This window comes from Cryptomeria japonica, chromosome 2 (genome assembly GCF_030272615.1).
Source record: "Cryptomeria japonica chromosome 2, Sugi_1.0, whole genome shotgun sequence".
In the NCBI taxonomy this organism is placed as follows: domain Eukaryota; kingdom Viridiplantae; phylum Streptophyta; class Pinopsida; order Cupressales; family Cupressaceae; genus Cryptomeria; species Cryptomeria japonica.
In genome coordinates, this window is record NC_081406.1 from 673349349 (window position 1) to 673354564 (window position 5216).

Consider the following 5216-nt stretch of genomic DNA (forward strand, 5'->3'; position numbering starts at 1 on the left):
ATGCTTAGTCACTGAATGTATTGCTTATTCTCATGTTATCTTCAGCCATGTGATTTCATGTATTTTTTGTTAAAGTTTCATGAACAACTATTATTATGTTGTAGCTTATGTTCAATGTAGCCCTTAGATTTTTTTTTAGGGCCCTCTGAATAGGTGTAGCTTCTATACTAGTGGCTGATTTGGTTCTTTATCTTTCCATTTCTTAGAGTTCTTTTTGATCTACTCATTATTTAAATATTTGTACTTTGTTTTGTTCAATAATTTTATTTTATTTTGGGAGGGTGGAGAATAATTTTGCTCTTCAAAACATATGAAGAAAGATAGAGTAATGAGGTTTTAAATCTATTCAAATTCTCCTTGAACTATTAAAATTTTTTGTGGTGTTTTATGGATGTGAGGCATGGGTTATTAGCATTGAAGATATCAAATCAATGATATAGAGAATTCAAAGACACGTGATCATAAACAAATTTAAGTTAAAAACACCAGTCATTTATGAGATTTTTCTCGTTGAAATAGGTGCAATCCTTATGGAAGTTGTTATTATGGTGTCTTTTAACATAACTACAAAAAAGAGTAGATAGAACCAGATCAGTAGCCCAATGTTGTCTTTAGAGATGCTTTGAGAGAAAGAAAGGAGTCATGGATGAAACAAACCTATAGGTGGATGGACAAATAGCTTCATGTGAATGGTTGCCCTTATAATGGTAAAGAAATACATACATCTTTCATAGATAACCTTCATAAGTTTATGTGGGAAAAGGCATTATAGAAAAAGAAGAAATATTATCTTGAGGAATTTAACCCCACTTTGAACTGCCAACAAAAGACATATCTAGAGGCCAATATCTCTTGGAGATCAAAGACTCTTATTTTCTAATTGATGACTAATTCACATCATCTTCGGTGTGAAATGGATAGATGGAAAAGGCTAAAAGAAGAATGAGAAAAGAGGGTATGTGTCTTTTGTATAGTTAGGAAAAGGATTGTAAAGCTTACAAAGACATTCATATCAATTAAACAAGTAATTTAGTAACAACATTTTGTCAATATTTATTCAGCAAGGATGTGATTGGGAGAATGGGGGATTTTGTTAGAGTAAAAGGTATTAGTTTACTTAATTAATTAAATCATATTGATTTAATAATTAAGTCACCTTTTCTCTATTTCACTTAAGTTAAATGTAAGAAGCTAAACTTAAGAATATTAATAATTAACTGCTTTTTAGGTTTTTCCTTTTAGGTTTGATCTCCTTTTATAAGGATTGATCCCTTTGTATTCCTTATCAATCTGATTATTATTATTGCATATTCTTGCTTTGGGGTTTCAAAGCAATCTTTGTTTTTTATGCGAATCTTTCATTGTTGTGACAGGTTATTTGCATACAGGTGTTCACTGGGTTCTGTGAGGTTGTATTTCACAACTTTAACATGGTATCAGAGTTTCAGACCTGAGGGTTTCCTATTCTTCAGATTGGAAGATTCTACCTATAACAGGTCTTATGTGCAATTTGGGTTGATTTGGGCCTCACCATTGAATGTGACACGTGTCTAATAGTCAAGATTGACCTTTTGTTTGTCAATTTTTGATTCACGGGGTCAGATCTGTGAGGGTTTGAAAATTCAAATTTTTTTTGTGATCCAGGGGGCACTTGTTTTTTGGAGCAATTTGGGCCTAAAAGGATCTCATGGTTGGCTTCAGGAGGTCGATTCTATGAATTTTGATATATAATTCGACTACTTTGGGCATCGTTGACCTCTGAGGCTTTTGAAATTTTTTTTGGGTATTATTTTTTAATTTCTCTTATCTGGTTTTTAATTTTTTCTAGAAATTAAAAAAAATAAAAATTTACATCATACGATGCAAGAAAACTATTTTTAAAAAGTTTTTTGTAAAGTTTTGAGGGGGGTGTACCCTCAGGCGGTGGTCCCACCGCGCAGGGTACTGATAGTACCCGCAGGTGCTGTTAGCATTGCGTGGGTGGTACCATCGACAGTACCACCCCCGACAACCTTTTTACCTAGGCCCCACCTATTTTTGCTAGCATTACTTGCCGCCCTCGACCCTCTGCTGTCCATGATTTCCGGCCAACGATCCACCACTGCCATTGCCAATTTTCCGCCCACTGGTGGATTTTTTTGCCAAGCCCCCCCGCCCATTTCATGCAGCCAACATTTTTTTTCTAGCACTTGCCCTTTTCCGGCAGTGATTTTTCAAGCGAAAGTTTTGTCCAGTCGCCAACATATTTTTTGGAGGATTTTTTTTCAGGCCACAGAGGAATATTCTCTGCTGACGTCAGCAGTACAAATAGCTTGCATGGCCCCTTTGAACCCTCTTTGTGCTCTAAAAGAGGGTTTTTTTTTCTTTTGGCCATAACTTGTGCATACAATATCGTTATTTGGCAAACGAGATATCGTCGAAAAACTGGTTTTGTCAACTTTCTAGATATGTGGGGTTTATTGCCATTTTTTTTGTTGCTGGTACATTTTACAGCCGTTTGAAGTCAGAGGTGTTATTTTTAGTCCCGAGCTCGCAACTTTTCACTAGTTTCTCCATTTTTTGCGATTATAATGGTGTTAGGATAGTGCTTCAGAGCTCTTCATAGCCATCCATGCACTTCTTCCAGATTTTACTCCAGGTACATTTTATTCAGTTTTTTGTGTTTTCACACTCTAGTGAATTACTTGGACATATGAGCTCGTGGAAACTTCTCGTTTGTGTGGGATGACTTGTTTTTTGCTGTTCTTCATTTATGTCCAGTCTTATGTCTTTTTTTGATATTTTGAGCTTTCATTGTAAGCACTTATGATTTTGTAAACACATTGAGATAAAGTGCATTTGTATTGTACATGTATTATGGGATCTTGCACATCATTTTTGTGCCTTATTGTACTCGCACTATGATATAAAGTGCCATGGGGGTTTGATGTTTGCCTTTGTTTGCCTTCATACCTTTCTCATGCGTGTGTATCTTGGTTTGCACACTTTTTGTATTTGCTTGTACTTTCATGTCTGCACAATCAGATGTTCTTGGTTCTTCTTCATGCACTACATTATGGCTTTAAGATTCAGTGTACCTGTCATACCTCTCCCTTGTCAGCATTATAGGGAGGATTCTACTGTTGGTGCTAATGCTTCCTTAGTTTCATGTTAGAGTGAGCTATGTATTTAATATTTGTTCCTATGTACTAGGCGGATGCAGTGGCTAGTTACCCATGCATTTAAGTGAGATGGAATACTTACCATATGGACACTCTTGCATTCTTATTTTTGGAGGCGACCTTTTTTTTTTTTTTTTTTTTCATTTGGTCAGTTATTCAGACTATTGGTACTTGTGTCATGTGTATCTTCGGGTTCCAGATGTTTTGCCTATGTTTCAGGAATAAATTTAAGAAAGCATCCTCGGGCAAAAGTGTAAAACCCTGGTAAATCAAGCGTTATTTTTTGGGGTGGGGAGGAATTTTCATATTGATGGCGAATTTTTTTTTCAAAGTAGGAAAAAATATTAATTTGTATGGACGATTTTTTTCTAGGATACAAAAATTCCATAAAATTTCGGCGAATAATGCTTTGTTCTGTGAGGAAAATATATATTGTAGGAGGCTAATGTTTTTCGTTTAAAGGAACAAATATATAAGTGTATGGGCGAAACTTTTTACTCTGAAGGAAAAATTAATTAAGTGTATTGGTGATTTTTATCCATCGTGAAAATTATTTAATTTGTTTGGCTAATATTTCGTTATTTATGTAAAAATATATATTTTATTGGCGATTTCATGAATTCATTGTCATTAATAGATAAGGCACATCACATCACATCACATTGAGTCCAGACTCTGCACGATGTATCGATAAGCACAACCTCTTTGACACGTCACACGTACCTAAAGTCCATCAATGGTTTTAAATCGTTCAATGATTGTAGATCAATGGCTGAAGTTTTATTTTGACCCAAATTTGTGAAGAGAACATAGTTCTCTAGAAAGTGCCCAGAATGGAATTGGATTCAATAGACACGTATCAAATGTTACAGTCAATAATGTTGGTCATTTAATATATGTCTTGTCACTAACTGCAATCTACTCTGCCCCCATGACTTCCAATATGGTATTTGGTACTGGTTTATAGTTGTTTCCAATTTTGCACACTAGTGCAATTATGGGAAAGATTTGCAGAGATATACGAAAGATTTAAAAAAAATTAAAGGAATTAATATGATTAGAGAAGGAATTATTATTGATGCACTGCGAAATGGACAAGGTTAGCAAATGACAAACAACACAAGACACAAGAAATCGTTAGTGTTAGTCAATCAAAAACTAATCTAAACAGGCATATCAAAAGAGATACTAAAATCATGCTAATATATCTAACAAATGAAACAAAGATAATAAGGCATCTCCAAATGCCTCTTAGCATGCTCTTAGTTCCTTCTCCCTTGTTCCTCTCCTCTCCAAGTTCCAAAATAGTGTAGCTCTCAGTAGCTTTTTGCACTATGGATGCTTATGGAGGATTGAGATTTTAGTATTTTGCTCCAAATGTAAAATGAAAAGCTAAAATACTAGATGCTATTAAAATGATTGATTTTAACCAAAATAACAAGATTTTAGTTTTCTATGCTAAATGCTCTCTAAAATGCCTATAGGTTAAATGCATACAAGTTTTCAGGATCCGGATTATGAAGAAATGGGCTCTATTTATAGAAAAAATGGAGCAATGGATGGTTGAGATTGAGTAATCTCAACAAGGGTCAGGATTGAATGGTATTCAATCCATGTGAGGACTTTCAACCCAATCCCATGTTGACAAGTGTCACCATGAGGAGGCTTGAGAGGAGAGATAAGGAGCATTAAATGCTTGAGGGGATATGATGGTTACCCTAGTCAAAGAAATAAATGCTTTGAAGAGACACATGGGTTACATGAGGGTTAAGTTAGGGGTCAAAGTCCTTAACCATGGGTGCAAGTGGAATTAACCATTAATGGTCATGTAAGAGCCATAAGTGGTTTGGAAGACTTTAGAGGTTAATTTGTTGAACACACAAAGTATTAATTATTTTTCAAAGACTTTGGAGTCTTTGAGAAGTGACTCCAATTTGTTTAGGAATGTGACAATATTTAGGGGATGGATTAGGTTAATTAGGAAGGGTTTAGAAGAATCTAGAAGGGGTTTAGGCATGCAAGTGGATTTTGTAGGAAAATGCAAGTGGGAGGAAT